Here is a 21968-nt window from a genome sequence, read left to right on the forward strand (position 1 = left end):
TGGGAGTGGAGGGTGATTGATGGAAGGTACTGAGAATTGGGAATGGAGGGGTATTGATGGAAGGTACTGAGAATTGGGAATGGAGGGAGATTGATGGAAGGTAGTGAGAATTTGGAATGGAGGGGGATTGATGGAAGGTACTGAGAATTGGGATTGGAGGGGGATTGATGGAAACTTCCGAGAATTGGGAATGGAGGAGGATTGATGGAAGGTACTGAGAATTGGGACTGGAGGGGGATTGATGGAAGGGACTGAGAATTGGGAATGGAGGGGGATTGTTGGAAGGTAATGAGAATTGGGAATGGAGGGGGATTGATGGAAACGTCCGAGAATTGGGAATGGAGGAGGATTGATGGAAGGTACTGAGAATTTGGAATGGAGGGGGATTGATGGAAGGTTCAGAGAATTGGGAATGTAGGAGGATTGATGGAAGGTACTGAGAATTGGGACAGGAGGGGGATTGATGGAAGGTACTGAGAATAGGGACTGGAGGGGGATTGATGGAAGGTAATGAGAATTGGGAATGGAGGGGGATTGTTGGAAGGTAATGAGAATTGGGAATGAAGGGGGATTGATGGAAGATACTTAAAATTGGGAATGGAGGGTGATTGATGGAAGGTACTGAGAATTGGGAATGGAGGGGGATTGATGGAAGGTACTGAGAATTGGGAATAGAGGGTGATTGATGGAAAGTAATGAGAATTGTGAATGGAGGGGGATTGATGGACGGTACTGAGAATTGGGAATGGAGGGAGATTGATGGAAAGTAATGAGAATTGTGAATGGAGGGGGATTGATGGAAGGTACTGAGAATTGGGAATGGAGGAGGATTGATGGAAGGGACTGAGAATTCGGAATGGAGGGTGATTGATGGAAAGTACTAAGAATTGGGAATGGAGGGGGATTGATGGAAGGTAATGAGAATTGGGAATGGAGGGGGTTTGTTGGAAGGTACTGAGAATTAGGAATGGAGAGGGATTGATGGAAGGGACTGAGAATTGGGAAAGGAGGGAGATTGATGGAAGGTACTGAGAATTGGGAATAGAGGGGGATTGATGGAACGTTCTGAGAATTGGGAATGGAGGGGGATTGATGGAATGTACTGAGAATTGGGAATGGAGGGGGATTGATGGAAGGGACTGAGAATTGGGAATGGAGGGTGTTTGATGGAAGGTACTGAGAATTGGGAATGGAGGAGGATTGATGGAAGGGACTGAGAATTGGGAAGGGAGGGTGATTGATGGAAAGTAATGAGAGTTGGGAGTGGAGGGGATTGATGGAACGTTCTGAGAATTGGGAATGGAGGGGGATTGATGGAAGGTACTGAGAATTGGGACTGGAGGGGGATTGATGGAAGGTAATGAGAATTGGGAATGGAGGGGGATTCATGGAAGATACTGAGAATTGGGAATGGAGGGGATTGATGGAGGTGCTGAGAATTGGGAATGGAGGGGGATTGATCGAAGGTACTGAGAATTTGGAATGGAGGGGGATTGATGGAAGGTACTGAGAATTGGGAATGGAGGGGGATTCATGGAGGTACTGAGAATTGGGAATGGAGGTGGATTGATGGAACGGACCGAGAATTGGGAATGGAGGAGGATTGATGCAAAGTACTAAGAATTGGGAATGGAGGGGGATTGATGGAAGGTAATGAGAATTGGGAATGCAGGGGGATTGTTGGAAGGTAATGAGAATTGGGAATGGAGGGGGTTTGATGGAAACTTCCGAGAATTTGGAATGGAGGAGGATTGATGGAAGGTACTGAGATTTGGGAATGGAGTGGGATTGATGGAAGATACTGAGAATTGGGAATGGAGTGTGATTGATGGAAGGTACTGAGAATTGGGAATGGAGGGGGATTGATGGAAGGTACTGAGAATTGGGAATGGTGGGGGATTGTTGGAAGGTACTGAGAGTTGGGAATGGAGGGGGATTGATGGAAGATACTTAGAATTGGGAATGTAGGGTGATTGTTGGAATGTACTGAGAATTGGGAATGGAGGGGGATTGATGGAAAGCACTTAGAATTGGGAATGGAGGTTGATTGATGGAAGGTACTGAGAATTGGGAATGGAGGGGGATTGATGGAAGGTACTGAGAATTAGGAATGGAGGGGGATTGATGGAAGGTACTGAGAATTGGGAATGGACGGAGATTGATGGAAGGTACTGAGAATTGGAATGGAGGGGGATTGATGGAAGGTACTGAGAATTGGGAATGGAGGGGGATTGATGGAAGGTACTGAGAATTAGGAATGGAGGGGGATTGATGAAAGGTACTGAGAATTGGGAATGGAGGGGGATTGATGAAAGGTACTGAGAATTGGGAATGGAGGGGGATTGATGGAAGGTACTGAGAATTGGGAATGGAGGGGATTGATGGAAGGTTCTGAGAATTGGCAATGGAGAGGGATTGATGGAATGTACTGAGAATTGGGAATGGAGTGGGATTGATGGAAGGTACTGAGAATTGGGAATTGAGGTGGATTGATGGAAGGTAATGAGAATTGGGAATGGAGGGGGATTGATGGAAGGTACTGAGAATTGGGAATGGAGGTGGATTGATGGAAGTTAATGAGAATTGGGAATGGAGGGTGATTCATGGAGGGTAATGAGAATTGGGAATGGAGGGTGATTGTTGGAATGTACTGAGAATTGGGAATGGAGGGGGATTGATGGAATGTACTGAGAATTGAGAATGGAGGTGGATTGATGGAAGGTACTGAGAATTGGGAATGGAGGGGGTTTGATGGAAGGTGCTGAGAATTGGGAATGGAGTTGGATTGATGGAAGGTGCTGAGAATTGGGAATGGAGGGCGATTGATGGAAAGTACTGAGAATTGGGACTGGAGGGGGATTGATGGAAGGTACTGAGAATTGGGAATGCAGGGCGATTGATGGAAGGTACTGAGAATTGGGACTGGAGGGGGATTGAACTAAGATACTGAGAATTGGGAGTGGAGGGTGATTGATGGAAGGTACTGAGAATTGGGAATGGAGTGGTATTGATGGAAGGTTCTGAGAATTGGGAATGGAGGGAGATTGATGGAAGGTACTGAGAATTGTGAATGGAGGGAGATTGATGGAAGGCACTGAGAATTGGGAATGGAGGGGGATTGATGGAAGGTACTGAGAATTTGGAATGGAGAGGGATTGATGGAATGTACTGAGAATTGGGAATGGAGTGGGATTGATGGAAGGTACTGAGAATTGGGAATGGAGTTGGATTGATGGAAGGTGCTGAGAATTGGGAATGGAGGGCGATTGATGGAAAGTACTGAGAATTGGGACTGGAGGGGGATTGATGGAAGGTACTGAGAATTGGGAATGGACGGAGATTGATGGAAGGTACTGAGAATTGGAATGGAGGGGGATTGATGGAAGGTACTGAGAATTGGGAATGGAGGGGGATTGATGGAAGGTACTGAGAATTAGGAATGGAGGGGGATTGATGAAAGGTACTGAGAATTGGGAATGGAGGGGGATTGATGAAAGGTACTGAGAATTGGGAATGGAGGGGGATTGATGGAAGGTACTGAGAATTGGGAATGGAGGGGATTGATGGAAGGTTCTGAGAATTGGCAATGGAGAGGGATTGATGGAATGTACTGAGAATTGGGAATGGAGTGGGATTGATGGAAGGTACTGAGAATTGGGAATTGAGGTGGATTGATGGAAGGTAATGAGAATTGGGAATGGAGGGGGATTGATGGAAGGTACTGAGAATTGGGAATGGAGGTGGATTGATGGAAGTTAATGAGAATTGGGAATGGAGGGTGATTCATGGAGGGTAATGAGAATTGGGAATGGAGGGTGATTGTTGGAATGTACTGAGAATTGGGAATGGAGGGGGATTGATGGAATGTACTGAGAATTGAGAATGGAGGTGGATTGATGGAAGGTACTGAGAATTGGGAATGGAGGGGGTTTGATGGAAGGTGCTGAGAATTGGGAATGGAGTTGGATTGATGGAAGGTGCTGAGAATTGGGAATGGAGGGCGATTGATGGAAAGTACTGAGAATTGGGACTGGAGGGGGATTGATGGAAGGTACTGAGAATTGGGAATGCAGGGCGATTGATGGAAGGTACTGAGAATTGGGACTGGAGGGGGATTGAACTAAGATACTGAGAATTGGGAGTGGAGGGTGATTGATGGAAGGTACTGAGAATTGGGAATGGAGTGGTATTGATGGAAGGTTCTGAGAATTGGGAATGGAGGGAGATTGATGGAAGGTACTGAGAATTGTGAATGGAGGGAGATTGATGGAAGGCACTGAGAATTGGGAATGGAGGGGGATTGATGGAAGGTACTGAGAATTTGGAATGGAGGGGGATTGATGGAAGGTTCAGAGAATTGGGAATGTAGGAGGATTGATGGAAGGTACTGAGAATTGGGACTGGAGGGGGATTGATGGAAAGTTCTGAGAATTGGGAATGGAGGGTGATTGATGGAAGGTACTGAGAATTGGGAATGGAGGGGGATTGATGGAAGGTACTGAGAATTGGGAATGGAGGGGGATTGATTGAAGGTACTGAGAATTGGGAATGGAGGGGGATTGATGGAAGGTACTGAGAATTGGGAATGGAGGGGGATTGATGAAAGGTACTGAGAATTGGGAATGGAGGGGGATTGATGGAAGGTACTGAGAATTGGGAATGGAGGGGGATTGATGGAAGGTTCTGAGAATTGGCAATGGAGAGGGCTTGATGGAATGTACTGAGAATTGGGAATGGAGTGGGATTGATGGAAGGTACTGAGAATTGGGAATTGAGGTGGATTGATGGAAGGTAATGAGAATTGGGAATGGAGGGGGATTGACGGAAGGTACTGAGAATTGGGAATGGAGGTGGATTGATGGAAGTTAATTAGAATTGGGAATGGAGGGTGATTCATGGAGGGTAATGAGAATTGGGAATGGAGGGTGATTGTTGGAATGTACTGAGAATTGGGAATGGAGGGGGATTGATGGAATGTACTGAGAATTGAGAATGGAGGTGGATTGATGGAAGGTACTGAGAATTGGGAATGGAGGGGGTTTGATGGAAGGTGCTGAGAATTGGGAATGGAGTTGGATTGATGGAAGGTGCTGAGAAATGGGAATGGAGGGCGATTGATGGAAGGTACTGAGAATTGGGACTGGAGGGGGATTGATGGAAGGTACTGAGAATTGAGAATGGAGGGGGTTTGATGGAAAGTACTGAGAATTGGGAATGGAGGTGGATTGATGGAAGGTACTGAGAATTGGGAATGCAGGGCGATTGATGGAAGGTACTGAGAATTGGGACTGGAGGGGGATTGAACTAAGATACTGAGAATTGGGAGTGGAGGGTGATTGATGGAAGGTACTGAGAATTGGGAATGGAGGGAGATTGATGGAAGGTACTGAGAATTGTGAATGGAGGGGGATTGTTGGAAGGTAATGAGAATTGGGAATGGAGGGGGATTGATGGAAACGTCCGAGAATTGGGAATGGAGGAGGATTGATGGAAGGTACTGAGAATTTGGAATGGAGGGGGATTGATGGAAGGTTCAGAGAATTGGGAATGGAGGGGGATTGATTGAAGGTACTGAGAATTGGGACAGGAGGGGGATTGATGGAAGGTACTGAGAATAGGGACTGGAGGGGGATTGATGGAAGGTAATGAGAATTGGGAATGGAGGGGGATTGTTGGAAGGTAATGAGAATTGGGAATGAAGGGGGATTGATGGAAGATACTTAAAATTGGGAATGGAGGGTGATTGATGGAAGGTACTGAGAATTGGGAATGGAGGGGGATTGATGGAAGGTACTGAGAATTGGGAATAGAGGGTGATTGATGGAAAGTAATGAGAATTGTGAATGGAGGGGGATTGATGGACGGTACTGAGAATTGGGAATGGAGGGAGATTGATGGAAAGTAATGAGAATTGTGAATGGAGGGGGATTGATGGAAGGTACTGAGAATTGGGAATGGAGGAGGATTGATGGAAGGGACTGAGAATTCGGAATGGAGGGTGATTGATGGAAAGTACTAAGAATTGGGAATGGAGGGGGATTGATGGAAGGTAATGAGAATTGGGAATGGAGGGGGATTGTTGGAAGGTACTGAGAATTAGGAATGGAGAGGGATTGATGGAAGGGACTGAGAATTGGGAAAGGAGGGAGATTGATGGAAGGTACTGAGAATTGGGAATAGAGGGGGATTGATGGAACGTTCTGAGAATTGGGAATGGAGGGGGATTGATGGAAGATACTGAGAATTGGGAATGGAGGGGGATTGATGGAATGTACTGAGAATTGGGAATGGAGGGGGATTGATGGAAGGGACTGAGAATTGGGAATGGATGGTGTTTGATGGAAGGTACTGAGAATTGGGAATGGAGGAGGATTGATGGAAGGGACTGAGAATTGGGAAGGGAGGGTGATTGATGGAAAGTAATGAGAGTTGGGAGTGGAGGGGGATTGATGGAACGTTCTGAGAATTGGGAATGGAGGGGGATTGATGGAAGGTACTGAGAATTGGGACTGGAGGGGGATTGATGGAAGGTAATGAGAATTGGGAATGGAGGGGGATTCATGGAAGATACTGAGAATTGGGAATGGAGGGGATTGATGGAGGTGCTGAGAATTGGGAATGGAGGGGGATTGATGGAAGGTACTGAGAATTTGGAATGGAGGGGGATTGATGGAAGGTACTGAGAATTGGGAATGGAGGGGGATTCATGGAGGTACTGAGAATTGGGAATGGAGGTGGATTGATGGAACGGACCGAGAATTGGGAATGGAGGAGGATTGATGCAAAGTACTAAGAATTGGGAATGGAGGGGGATTGATGGAAGGTAATGAGAATTGGGAATGCAGGGGGATTGTTGGAAGGTAATGAGAATTGGGAATGGAGGGGGTTTGATGGAAACTTCCGAGAATTGGGAATGGAGGAGGATTGATGGAAGGTACTGAGATTTGGGAATGGAGTGGGATTGATGGAAGATACTGAGAATTGGGAATGGAGTGTGATTGATGGAAGGTACTGAGAATTGGGAATGGAGGGGGATTGATGGAAGGTACTGAGAATTGGGAATGGTGGGGGATTGTTGGAAGGTACTGAGAGTTGGGAATGGAGGGGGATTGATGGAAGATACTTAGAATTGGGAATGTAGGGTGATTGTTGGAATGTACTGAGAATTGGGAATGGAGGGGGATTGATGGAAAGCACTTAGAATTGGGAATGGAGGTTGATTGATGGAAGGTACTGAGAATTGGGAATGGAGGGGGATTGATGGAAGGTACTGAGAATTAGGAATGGAGGGGGATTGATGGAAGGTACTGAGAATTGGGAATGGACGGAGATTGATGGAAGGTACTGAGAATTGGAATGGAGGGGGATTGATGGAAGGTACTGAAAATTGGGAATGGAGGGGAATTGATGGAAGGTACTGAGAATTAGGAATGGGGGGGATTGATGGAAGGTACTGAGAATTGGGAATGGAGGGGGATTGATGAAAGGTACTGAGAATTGGGAATGGAGGGGGATTGATGGAAGGTACTGAGAATTGGGAATGGAGGGGATTGATGGAAGGTTCTGAGAATTGGCAATGGAGAGGGATTGATGGAATGTACTGAGAATTGGGAATGGAGTGGGATTGATGGAAGGTACTGAGAATTGGGAATTGAGGTGGATTGATGGAAGGTAATGAGAATTGGGAATGGAGGGGGATTGATGGAAGGTACTGAGAATTGGGAATGGAGGTGGATTGATGGAAGTTAATGAGAATTGGGAATGGAGGGTGATTCATGGAGGGTAATGAGAATTGGGAATGGAGGGTGATTGTTGGAATGTACTGAGAATTGGGAATGGAGGGGGATTGATGGAATGTACTGAGAATTGAGAATGGATGTGGATTGATGGAAGGTACTGAGAATTGGGAATGGAGGGGGTTTGATGGAAGGTGCTGAGAATTGGGAATGGAGTTGGATTGATGGAAGGTGCTGAGAATTGGGAATGGAGGGCGATTGATGGAAAGTACTGAGAATTGGGACTGGAGGGGGATTGATGGAAGGTACTGAGAATTGGGAATGCAGGGCGATTGATGGAAGGTACTGAGAATTGGGACTGGAGGGGGATTGAACTAAGATACTGAGAATTGGGAGTGGAGGGTGATTGATGGAAGGTACTGAGAATTGGGAATGGAGTGGTATTGATGGAAGGTTCTGAGAATTGGGAATGGAGGGAGATTGATGGAAGGTACTGAGAATTGTGAATGGAGGGAGATTGATGGAAGGCACTGAGAATTGGGAATGGAGGGGGATTGATGGAAGGTACTGAGAATTTGGAATGGAGGGGGATTAATGGAAGGTTCAGAGAATTGGGAATGTAGGAGGATTGATGGAAGGTACTGAGAATTGGGACTGGAGGGGGATTGATGGAAAGTTCTGAGAATTGGGAATGGAGGGTGATTGATGGAAGGTACTGAGAATTGGGATTGGAGGGGGATTGATGGAAGGTACTGAGAATTGGGAATGGAGGGGGATTGATTGAAGGTACTGAGAATTGGGAATGGAGGGGGATTGATGGAAGGTACTGAGAATTAGGAATGGAGGGGGATTGATGAAAGGTACTGAGAATTGGGAATGGAGGGGGATTGATGGAAGGTACTGAGAATTGGGAATGGAGGGGGATTGATGGAAGGTTCTGAGAATTGGCAATGGAGAGGGATTGATGGAATGTACTGAGAATTGGGAATGGAGTGGGATTGATGGAAGGTACTGAGAATTGGGAATTGAGGTGGATTGATGGAAGGTAATGAGAATTGGGAATGGAGGGGGATTGACGGAAGGTACTGAGAATTGGGAATGGAGGTGGATTGATGGAAGTTAATGAGAATTGGGAATGGAGGGTGATTCATGGAGGGTAATGAGAATTGGGAATGGAGGGTGATTGTTGGAATGTACTGAGAATTGGGAATGGAGGGGGATTGATGGAATGTACTGAGAATTGAGAATGGAGGTGGATTGATGGAAGGTACTGAGAATTGGGAATGGAGGGGGTTTGATGGAAGGTGCTGAGAATTGGGAATGGAGTTGGATTGATGGAAGGTGCTGAGAAATGGGAATGGAGGGCGATTGATGGAAGGTACTGAGAATTGGGACTGGAGGGGGATTGATGGAAGGTACTGAGAATTGAGAATGGAGGGGGTTTGATGGAAAGTACTGAGAATTGGGAATGGAGGTGGATTGATGGAAGGTACTGAGAATTGGGAATGCAGGGCGATTGATGGAAGGTACTGAGAATTGGGACTGGAGGGGGATTGAACTAAGATACTGAGAATTGGGAGTGGAGGGTGATTGATGGAAGGTACTGAGAATTGGGAATGGAGTGGTATTGATGGAAGGTTCTGAGAATTGGGAATGGAGGGAGATTGATGGAAGGTACTGAGAATTGTGAATGGAGGGAGATTGATGGAAGGTACTGAGAATTGGGAATGGAGGGGGATTGATGGAAGGTACTGAGAATTTGGAATGGAGGGGGATTGATGGAAGGTTCAGAGAATTGGGAATGTAGGAGGATTGATGGAAGGTACTGAGAATTGGGACTGGAGGGGGATTGATGGAAAGTTCTGAGAATTGGGAATGGAGGGTGATTGATGGAAGGTACTGAGAATTGGGAATGGAGGGGGATTGATGGAAGGTACTGAGAATTGGGAATGGAGGGGGATTGATTGAAGGTACTGAGAATTGGGAATGGAGGGGGATTGATGGAAGATACTTAGAATTGGGAATGGAGGGTGATTGATGGAATATAAAGAGAATTGGGAATGGAGGGGGATTGATGGAAGGTACTGAGAATTGGGAATGGAGGGGGATTGATGGAAGGTACTGAGAATTGGGAATGGAGGGGGATTGATGGAAGGTACTGAGAATTGGGAATTGATGTGGATTGATGGAAGGTAATGAGAATTGGGAATGGAGGGGGATTGATGGAAGGTACTGAGAATTGGGAATGGAGGGGGATTGATTGAAGGTACTGAGAATTGAGAATGGAGGGGGTTTGATGGAAAGTACTGAGAATTGGGAATGGAGGTGGATTGATGGAAGGTACTGAGAATTGGGAATGCGGGGCGATTGATGGAAGGTACTGAGAATTGGGACTGGAGGGGGATTGATGGAAGGTACTGAGAATTGGGAGTGGAGGGTGATTGATGGAAGGTACTGAGAATTGGGAATGGAGTGGTATTGATGGAAGGTTCTGAGAATTGGGAATGGAGGGAGATTGATGGAAGGTACTGAGAATTGTGAATGGAGGGAGATTGATGGAAGGTACTGAGAATTGGGAATGGAGGGGGATTGATGGAAGGTACTGAGAATTTGGAATGGAGGGGGATTGATGGAAGGTTCAGAGAATTGGGAATGTAGGAGGATTGATGGAAGGTACTGAGAATTGGGACTGGAGGGGGATTGATGGAAAGTTCTGAGAATTGGGAATGGAGGGTGATTGATGGAAGGTACTGAGAATTGGGAATGGAGGGGGATTGATGGAAGGTACTGAGAATTGGGAATGGAGGGGGATTGATTGAAGGTACTGAGAATTGGGAATGGAGGGGGATTGATGGAAGATACTTAGAATTGGGAATGGAGGGTGATTGATGGAATGTACTGAGAATTGGGAATGGAGGGGGATTGATGGAAGGTACTGAGAATTGGGAATGGAGGGGGATTGATGGAAGGTACTGAGAATTGGTAATGGAGGGGGATTGATGGAAGGTACTGAGAATTGGGAATTGAGGTGGATTGATGGAAGGTAATGAGAATTGGGAATGGAGGGGGATTGATGGAAGGTACTGAGAATTGGGAATGGAGGTGGATTGATGGAAGTTAATGAGAATTGGGAATGGAGGGTGATTCATGGAAGGTAATGAGAATTGGGAATGGAGGGTGATTGTTGTAATGTACTGAGAATTGGGAATGGAGGGGGATTGATGGAATGTACTGAGAATTGAGAATGGAGGTGGATTGATGGAAGGTAATGAGAATTGGGAATGGAGTGGTATTGATGGAAGTTACTGAGAATTGGGAATGGAGTGGTATTGATGGAAGGTACTGAGAATTGGGAATGGAGGGAGATTGATGGAAGGTACTGAGAATTGTGAATGGAGGGAGATTGATGGAAGGTACTGAGAATTGGGAATGGAGGGGGATTGATGGAAGGTACTGAGAATTTGGAATGGAGGGGGATTGATGGAAGGTTCAGAGAATTGGGAATGTAGGAGGATTGATGGAAGGTCCTGAGAATTGGGACTGGAGGGGGATTGATGGAAAGTTCTGAGAATTGGGAATGGAGGGTGATTGATGGAAGGTACTGAGAATTGGGATTGGAGGGGGTTGGATGGAAGGTACTGAGAATTGGGAATGGAGGGGGATTGATGGAAGGTGATGAGAATTGGGAATGGAGGGGGTTTGTTGGAAGGTAATGAGAATTGGAAATGGAGGGGGATTGATGGAAGGTACTGAGAATTGGGAGTGGAGGGGGATTGATGGAAGGGAATGAGAATTGGGAATGGAGGGGGATTGATGGAAGGGAATGAGAATTGGGAATGGAGGGGGATTGATGGAAACGTCCGAGAATTGGGAATGGAGGAGGATTGATGGAAGGTACTGAGAATTGGTAGTGGAGGGGGATTGATGGAAGGTACTGAGAATTGGGACTCGAGGGGGATTCATGGAAGGTAATGAGAATTGGGAATGGAGGGGGATTGTTGGAAGGTCCTGAGATTTGGGAATGGATGGGGATTGATGGAAACTTCCGAGAATTGGGAATGGAGGAGGATTGATGGAAGGTCCTGAGATTTGGGAATGGATGGGGATTGATGGAAGATACTAAGAATTGGGAATGGAGGGTGATTGATGGAATGTACTGAGAATTGGGAATGGAGGGGGATTGATGGAAGGTACTGAGAATTGGGAATGGAGGGTGATTGATGGAATGTACTGAGAATTGGGAATGGAGGGGGAGTGATGGAAGATACTGAGAATTGGGAATGGAGGGTGATTGATGGAATGTACTGAGAATTGGAAATGGAGGGGGATTGATGGAAGGTACTGAGAATTGGGAATGGAGGGGGATTGATGGAAGATACTTAGAATTGGGAATGGAGGGTGATTGATGGAATGTACTGAGAATTCGAATGGAGGGGGATTGATGGAAGGTACTGAGAATTGGGAATGGAGGGTGATTGATGGAAGGGACTGAGAATTGGGAATGGTGGGGGATTGATGGAAGGTACTGAGAATTGGGAATGGAAGGGGATTGATGGAAAGTACTAAGAATTGGGAATGGAGGGGGTTTGATGGAAAGTTCTGAGATTTGGGAATGGAGGGAGATTGATGGAAAGTAATGAGAATTGTGAATGGAGGGGGATTGATGGAAGGTACTGAGAATTGGGAATGGAGGAGGATTGATGGAAGGGACTGAGAATTGGGAATGAAGCGTGATTGATGGAAAGTAATGAGAGTTGGGAGTGGAGGGGGATTAATGGAAGGTACTGAGAATTGGGAATGGAGGGGGATTGATGGAAGGTACTGAGAATTGGGAATGGTGAGGGATTCATGGAGGTACTGAGAATTGGGAATGGAGGAGGATTGATGGAAAGTACTAAGAATTGGGAATGGAGGGGGATTGATGGAAGGTAATGTGAATTGGGAATGGAGGGGGATTGTTGGAAGGTAATGAGAATTGTGAATGGAGGGGGATTGATGGAAACTTCCGAGAATTTGGAATGGAGGAGGATTGATGGAAGGTACTGAGATTTGGGAATGGAGGGGGATTAATGGAAGATACTGAGAATTGGGAATGGAGGGTGTTTGATGGAAGGTGCTGAGAATTGGGAATGGAGGAGGATTGATGGAAGGGACTGAGAATTGGGAATGGAGGGTGATTGATGGAAAATAATGAGAGTTGGGAGTGGAGGGGGATTGATGGAACGTTCTGAGAATTGGGAATGGAGGGGGATTGATGGAAGGTACTGAGAATTGGGAATGGAGGGGGATTGATGGAAGATACTTAGAATTGGGAATGGAGGGTGATTGATGGAATGTACTGAGAATTGGGAATGGAGGGGGATTGATGGAAGGTACTGAGAATTGGGAATGGAGGTTGATTGATGGAAGGGACTGCGAATTGGGAATGGAGGGGGATTGATGGAAGGTACTGAGAATTGGGAATGGAGGGGGATTGATGGAAGGTACTGAGAATTCGGAATGGAGGGGGATTGATGGAAGGTACTGAGAATTGGGAATGGTGGGGGATTGATGGAAGGTACTGAGAATTGGGAATGAAGGAGGATTGATGGAACGGACTGAGAATTGGGAATGGAGGGGGATTGATGGAAAGAACTAATAATTGGGAATGGAGGTGGATTGATGGAATGTACTGAGAATTGGGAATGGAGGGCGATTGATGGAAGGTATTGAGAATTGGGAATGGAAGGTGATTGATGGAAGGGACTGAGAATTGGGAATGGAGGGGGGTTGATGGAAGGTACTGAGAATTGGGAATGGAAGGGGATTGAAGGAAAGTACTAAGAATTGGGAATGGAGGGGCATTGATGGAAAGTTCTGAGATTTGGGAATGGAGGGAGATTGATGGAAAGTAATGAGAATTGGGAATGGAGGGGGATTGAAGGAAGGTACTGAGAATTGGGAATGGTGGGGGATTCATGGAGGGACTGAGAATTGGGAATGGAGGAGGATTGTTGGAAGGGACTGAGAATTGGGAATGGAGGGGGATTGATGGAAAGTACTAAGAATTGGGAATGGAGGGGGATTGATGGAAAGTTCTGAGAATTGAGAATGGAGGAGGATTGATGGAAGGTACGGAGAATTGGGAATGGTGGGGGATTCATGGAGGTACTGAGAATTGGAAATGGAGGAGGATTGATGGAAGGGACTGAGAATTGGGAATGGAGGGGGATTGATGGAAAGTACTAAGAATTGGGAGTGGAGGGGGATTGATGGAACGTTCTGAGAATTGGGAATGGAGGGGGATTGATGGAAGGTACTGAGAATTGGAAATGGAGGGGGATTGATGGAAGGTACTGAGAATTGGGAATGGAGCTTGATTGATGGAAGGCACTGAGAATTGGGAATGGAGGGTGATTGATGGAACGTACTGAGAATTGGGAATGAAGGGGGGTTCATGGAAGATACTGAGAATTGGGAATGGAGGGGATTGATGGAGGTGCTGAGAATTGGGAATGGAGGGGGATTGATGGAAGTTAATGAGAATTGGGAATGGAGGGTGATTCATGGAAGGTAATGAGAATTGGGAATGGAGGGTGATTGTTGGAATGTACTGAGAATTGGGAATGGAGGGGGATTGATGGAGTGTACTGAGAATTGAGAATGGAGGTGGATTGATGGAAGGTAATGAGAATTGGGAATGGAGGGCGATTGATGGAAGGTACTGAGAATTGGGAATGGAGGGGGTTTGATGGAAAGTACTGAGAATTGGGAATGGAGGTGGATTGATGGAAGGTACTGAGAATTGGGAATGGAGGGCGATTGATGGAAGGTACTGAGAATTGGGACTGGAGGGGGATTGATGGAAGATACTGAGAATTGGGAGTGGAGGGTGATTGATGGAAGGTACTGAGAATTTGGAATGGAGGGGGATTGATGGAAGGTACTGAGAATTTGGAATGTAGGGGGATTGATGGAAGGTACTGAGAATTGGGAATGGAGGGAGATTGATGGAAGGTACTGAGAATTGGGAATGGAGGGGGATTGATGGAAGGTACTGAGAATATGGAATGGAGGGGGATTGATGGAAGGTACTGAGAATTGGGAATGGAGGGGGATTGATGGAAGGTACTGAGAATTTGGAATGGAGGGGGATTGATGGAAGGTACTGAGAATTGGGATTGGAGGGGGTTGGATGGAAGGTACTGAGAATTGGGAATGGAGGGGGATTGATGGAAACTTCCGAGAATTGGGAATGGAGGAGGATTGATGGAAGGTACTGAGAATTGGGAGTGGAGGGGGATTGATGGAAGGTACTGAGAATTGGGAATGGAGGGAGATTGATGGAAGGTACTGAGAATTGGGAATGGAGGGGGATTGATGGAAGGTACTGAGAATTTGGAATGGAGGGGGATTGATGGAAGGTACTGAGAATTGGGACTCGAGGGGGATTCATGGAAGGTAATAAGAATTGGGAATGGAGGGGGATTGTTGGAAGGTAATGAGAATTGGGAATGGAGGGGGATTGATGGAAACTTCCGAGAATTGGGAATGGAGGAGGATTGATGGAAGGTCCTGAGATTTGGGAATGGATGGGGATTGATGGAAGATACTGAGAATTGGGAATGGAGGGTGATTGATGGAATGTACTGAGAATATGGAATGGAGGGGGATTGATGGAAGGTACTGAGAATTGGGAATGGAGAGGGATTGATGGAAGGTACTGAGAATTTGGAATGGAGGGGGATTGATGGAAGGTACTGAGAATTGGGATTGGAGGGGGTTGGATGGAAGGTACTGAGAATTGGGAATGGAGGGAGATTGATGGAAGGTACTGAGAATTGGGAGTGGAGGGGGATTGATGGAAGGTACTGAGAATTTGGAATGGAGGGGGATTGATGGAAGGTACTGAGAATTGGGACTCGAGGGGGATTCATGGAAGGTAATGAGAATTGGGAATGGAGGGGGATTGATGGAAACTTCCGAGAATTGGGAATTGAGGAGGATTGATGGAAGGTACTGAGAATTGGGAGTGGAGGGGGATTGATGGAAGGTACTGAGAATTGGGAATGGAGGGAGATTGATGGAAGGTACTGAGAATTGGGAATGGAGGGGGATTGATGGAAGGTACTGAGAATTTGGAATGGAGGGGGATTGATGGAAGGTACTGAGAATTGGGACTCGAGGGGGATTCATGGAAGGTAATGAGAATTGGGAATGGAGGGGGATTGTTGGAAGGTAATGAGAATTGGGAATGGAGGGGGTTTGATGGAAACTTCCGAGAATTGGGAATGGAGGAGGATTGATGGGAGGTCCTGAGATTTGGGAATGGATGGGGATTGATGGAAGATACTGAGAATTGGGAATGGAGGGTGATTGATGGAATGTACTGAGAATTGGGAATGGAGGGGGATTGATGGAAGGTACTGAGAATTGGGAAAGGAGGGTGATTGATGGAATGTACTGGGAATTGGGAATGGAGGGGGAGTGATGGAAGATACTGAGAATTGGGAATGGAGGTTGATTGATGGAATGTACTGAGAATTGGAAATGGAGGGGGATTGATGGAAGGTCCTGAGAATTGGGAATGGAGGGGGATTGATGGAAGATACTTAGAATTGGGAATGGAGGGTGATTGATGGAATGTACTGAGAATTCGAATGGAGGGGGATTGATGGAAGGTACTGAGAATTGGGAATGGAGGGTGATTGATGGAAGTGACTGAGAATTGGGAATGGAGGGGGATTGATGGAAGGTACTGAGAATTGGGAATGGAAGGGGATTGATGGAAAGTACTAAGAATTGGGAATGGAGGGGGTTTGATGGAAAGTTCTGAGATTTGGGAATGGAGGGAGATTGATGGAAAGTAATGAGAATTGTGAATGGAGGGGGATTGATGGAAGGTACTGAGAATTGGGAATGGAGGAGGATTGATGGAAGGGACTGTGAATTGGGAATGAAGCGTGATTGATGGAAAGTAATGAGAGTTGGGAGTGGAGGGGGATTAATGGAAGGTACTGAGAATTGGGAATGGAGGGGGATCGATGGAAGGTACTGAGAATTGGGAATGGTGAGGGATTCATGGAGGTACTGAGAATTGGGAATGGAGGAGGATTGATGGAAAGTACTAAGAATTGGGAATGGAGGGGGATTGATGGAAGGTAATGAGAATTGGGAATGGAGGGGGATTGTTGGAAGGTAATGAGAATTGTGAATGGAGGGGGATTGATGGAAACTTCCGAGAATTTGGAATGGAGGAGGATTGATGGAAGGTACTGAGATTTGGGAATGGAGGGGGATTTATGGAAGATACTGAGAATTGGGAATGGAGGGTGTTTGATGGAAGGTACTGAGAATTGGGAATGGAGGAGGATTGATGGAAGGGACTGAGAATTGGGAATGGAGGGTGATTGATGGAAAGTAATGAGAGTTGGGAGTGGAGGGGGATTGATGGAACGTTCTGAGAATTGGGAATGGAGGGGGATTGATGGAAGGTACTGAGAATTGGGAATGGAGGTGGATTGATGGAAGGTACTGAGAGTTGGGAATGGAGGGGGATTGATGGAAGATACTTAGAATTGGGAATGGAGGGTGATTGATGGAATGTACTGAGAATTGGGAATGGAGGGGGATTGATGGAAGGTACTGAGAATTGGGAATGGAGGTTGATTGATGGAAGGGACTGCGAATTGGGAATGGAGGGGGATTGATGGAAGGTACTGAGAATTGGGAATGGAGGGGGATTGATGGAAGGTACTGAGAATTCGGAATGGAGGGGGATTGATGGAAGGTACTGAGAATTGGGAATGGTGGGGGATTGATGGAAGGTACTGAGAATTGGGAATGAAGGAGGATTGATGGAACGGACTGAGAATTGGGAATGGAGGGGGATTGATGGAAAGAACTAAGAATTGGGAATGGAGGGGGATTGATGGAATGTACTGAGAATTGGGAATGGAGGGCGATTGATGGAAGGTATTGAGAATTGGGAATGGAAGGTGATTGATGGAAGGGACTGAGAATTGGGAATGGAGGGGGTTGATGGAAGGTACTGAGAATTGGGAATGGAAGGGGATTGATGGAAAGTACTAAGAATTGGGAATGGAGGGGCATTGATGGAAAGTTCTGAGATTTGGGAATGGAGGGCGATTGATGGAAAGTAATGAGAATTGGGAATGGAGGGGGATTGAAGGAAGGTACTGAGAATTGGGAATGGTGGGGGATTCATGGAGGGACTGAGAATTGGGAATGGAGGAGGATTGTTGGAAGGGACTGAGAATTGGGAATGGAGGGGGATTGATGGAAAGTACTAAGAATTGGGAATGGAGGGGGATTGATGGAAAGTTCTGAGAATTGAGAATGGAGGAGGATTGATGGAAGGTACTGAGAATTGGGAATGGTGGGGGATTCATGGAGGTACTGAGAATTGGAAATGGAGGAGGATTGATGGAAGGGACTGAGAATTGGGAATGGAGGGGGATTGATGGAAAGTACTAAGAATTGGGAGTGGAGGGGGATTGATGGAACGTTCTGAGAATTGGGAATGGAGGGGGATTGATGGAAGGTACTGAGAATTGGAAATGGAGGGGGATTGATGGAAGGTACTGCGAATTGGGAATGGAGCTTGATTGATGGAAGGCACTGAGAATTGGGAATGGAGGGTGATTGATGGAAGGTACTGAGAATTGGGAATGGAGGGGGATTGATGGAAGGTACTGACAATTGGGAATTGAGGTGGATTGATGGAACGTTCTGAGAATTGGGAATGGAGGGGGATTGATGGAAGGTACTGAGAATTGGAAATGGAGGGGGATTGATGGAAGGTACTGAGAATTGGGAATGGAGCTTGATTGATGGAAGGCACTGAGAATTGGGAATGGAGGGTGATTGATGGAAGGTACTGAGAATTGGGAATGGAGGGGGATTGATGGAAGGTACTGAGAATTGGGAATTGAGGTGGATTGATGGAAGGTAATGAGAATTGGGAATGGAGGGGGATTGATGGAAGGTACTGAGAATTGGGAATGGAGGTGGATTGATGGAAGTTAATGAGAATTGGGAATGGAGGGTGATTCATGGAAGGTAATGAGAATTGGGAATGGAGGGTGATTGTTGTAATGTACTGAGAATTGGGAATGGAGGGGGATTGATGGAATGGACTGAGAATTGAGAATGGAGGTGGATTGATGGAAGGTAATGAGAATTGGGAATGGAGTGGTATTGATGGAAGTTACTGAGAATTGGGAATGGAGTGGTATTGATGGAAGGTACTGAGAATTGTGAATGGAGGGAGATTGATGGAAGGTACTGAGAATTGGGAATGGAGGGGGATTGATGGAAGGTACTGAGAATTTGGAATGGAGGGGGATTGATGGAAGGTTCAGAGAATTGGGAATGTAGGAGGATTGATGGAAGGTCCTGAGAATTGGGACTGGAGGGGGATTGATGGAAAGTTCTGAGAATTGGGAATGGAGGGTGATTGATGGAAGGTACTGAGAATTGGGATTGGAGGGGGTTGGATGGAAGGTACTGAGAATTGGGAATGGAGGTGGATTGATGGAAGGTGATGAGAATTGGGAATGGAGGGGGTTTGTTGGAAGGTAATGAGAATTGGAAATGGAGGGGGATTGATGGAAACGTCCGAGAATTGGGAATGGAGGAGGATTGATGGAAGGTAATGAGAATTGGGAATGGAGGGGGATTGATGGAAACGTCCGAGAATTGGGAATGGAGGAGGATTGATGGAAGGTACTGAGAATTGGGAGTGGAGGGGGATTGATGGAAGGTACTGAGAATTGGGACTCGAGGGGGATTCATGGAAGGTAATGAGAATTGGGAATGGAGGGGGATTGTTGGAAGGTAATGAGAATTGGGAATGGAGGGGGATTGATGGAAACTTCCGAGAATTGGGAATGGAGGAGGATTGATGGAAGGTCCTGAGATTTGGGAATGGATGGGGATTGATGGAAGATACTGAGAATTGGGAATGGAGGGTGATTGATGGAATGTACTGAGAATTGGGAATGGAGGGGGAGTGATGGAAGGTACTGAGAATTGGGAATGGAGGGTGATTGATGGAATGTACTGAGAATTGGGAATGTAGGGGGATTGATGGAAGGTACTGAGAATTGAGAATGGAGGGTGATTGATGGAATGTACTGAGAATTGGGAATGTAGGGGGATTGATGGAAGGTACTGAGAATTGGGAATGGAGGGTGATTGATGGAATGTACTGAGAATTGGAAATGGAGGGGGATTGATGGAAGGTACTGAGAATTGGGAATGGAGGGGGATTGATGGAAGATACTTAGAATTGGGAATGGAGGGTGATTGATGGAATGTACTGAGAATTCGAATGGAGGGGGATTGATGGAAGGTACTGAGAATTGGGAATGGAGGGTGATTGATGGAAGGGACTGAGAATTGGGAATGGAGGGGGATTGATGGAAGGTACTGAGAATTGGGAATGGAAGGGGATTGATGGAAAGTACTAAGAATTGGGAATGGAGGGGGTTTGATGGAAAGTTCTGAGATTTGGGAATGGAGGGAGATTGATGGAAAGTAATGAGAATTGTGAATGGAGGGGGATTGATGGAAGGGACTGAGAATTGGGAATGAAGCGTGATTGATGGAAAGTAATGAGAGTTGGGAGTGGAGGGGGATTAATGGAAGGTACTGAGAATTGGGAATGGAGGGGGATTGATGGAAGGTACTGAGAATTGGGAATGGTGAGGGATTCATGGAGGTTCTGAGAATTGGGAATGGAGGAGGATTGATGGAAAGTACTAAGAATTGGGAATGGAGGGGGATTGATGGAAGGTAATGAGAATTGGGAATGGAGGGGGATTGTTGGAAGGTAATGAGAATTGTGAATGGAGGGGGATTGATGGAAACTTCCGAGAATTTGGAATGGAGGAGGATTGATGGAAGGTACTGAGATTTGGGAATGGAGGGGGGTTTATGGAAGATACTGAGAATTGGGAATGGAGGGTGTTTGATGGAAGGTACTGAGAATTGGGAATGGAGGAGGATTGATGGAAGGGACTGAGAATTGGGAATGGAGGGTGATTGATGGAAAATAATGAGAGTTGGGAGTGGAGGGGGATTGATGGAACGTTCTGAGAATTGGGAATGGAGGGGGATTGATGGAAGGTACTGAGAATTGGGAATGGAGGTGGATTGATGGAAGGTACTGAGAGTTGGGAATGGAGGGGGATTGATGGAAGATACTTAGAATTGGGAATGGAGGGTGATTGATGGAATGTACTGAGAATTGGGAATGGAGGGGGATTGATGGAAGGTACTGAGAATTGGGAATGGAGGTTGATTGATGGAAGGGACTGCGAATTGGGAATGGAGGGGGATTGATGGAAGGTACTGAGAATTGGGAATGGAGGGGGATTGATGGAAGGTACTGAGAATTCGGAATGGAGGGGGATTGATGGAAGGTACTGAGAATTGGGAATGGTGGGGGATTGATGGAAGGTACTGAGAATTGGGAATGGAGGAGGATTGATGGAACGGACTGAGAATTGGGAATGGAGGGGGATTGATGGAAAGAACTAAGAATTGGGAATGGAGGGGGATTGATGGAATGTACTGAGAATTGGGAATGGAGGGCGATTGATGGAAGGTATTGAGAATTGGGAATGGAAGGTGATTGATGGAAGGGACTGAGAATTGGGAATGGAGGGGGGTTGATGGAAGGTACTGAGAATTGGGAATGGAAGGGGATTGATGGAAAGTACTAAGAATTGGTAATGGAGGGGCATTGATGGAAAGTTCTGAGATTTGGGAATGGAGGGAGATTGATGGAAAGTAATGAGAATTGGGAATGGAGGGGGATTGAAGGAAGGTACTGAGAATTGGGAATGGTGGGGGATTCATGGAGGGACTGAGAATTGGGAATGGAGGAGGATTGTTGGAAGGGACTGAGAATTGGGAATGGAGGGGGATTGATGGAAAGTACTAAGAATTGGGAATGGAGGGGGATTGATGGAAAGTTCTGAGAATTGAGAATGGAGGAGGATTGATGGAAGGTACTGAGAATTGGGAATGGTGGGGGATTCATGGAGGTACTGAGAATTGGAAATGGAGGAGGATTGATGGAAGGGACTGAGAATTGGGAATGGAGGGGGATTGATGGAAAGTACTAAGAATTGGGAGTGGAGGGGGATTGATGGAACGTTCTGAGAATTGGGAATGGAGGGGGATTGATGGAAGGTACTGAGAATTGGAAATGGAGGGGGATTG

At 46.2% G+C, this 21968-nt stretch overlaps 1 protein-coding gene across 1 annotated transcript in view; it reads left to right on the forward strand.

Moving 5' to 3' along the window:
• Positions 1–21968, forward strand: part of LOC137311394 (interleukin-17 receptor D-like) — a 113219-nt gene that overhangs the window by 4466 nt on the left and 86785 nt on the right. The gene's annotated exons all lie outside the window — the stretch shown is intronic.

The sequence above is a fragment of the Heptranchias perlo genome, unplaced genomic scaffold (genome assembly GCF_035084215.1).
Source record: "Heptranchias perlo isolate sHepPer1 unplaced genomic scaffold, sHepPer1.hap1 HAP1_SCAFFOLD_333, whole genome shotgun sequence".
Lineage (NCBI taxonomy): Eukaryota > Metazoa > Chordata > Chondrichthyes > Hexanchiformes > Hexanchidae > Heptranchias > Heptranchias perlo.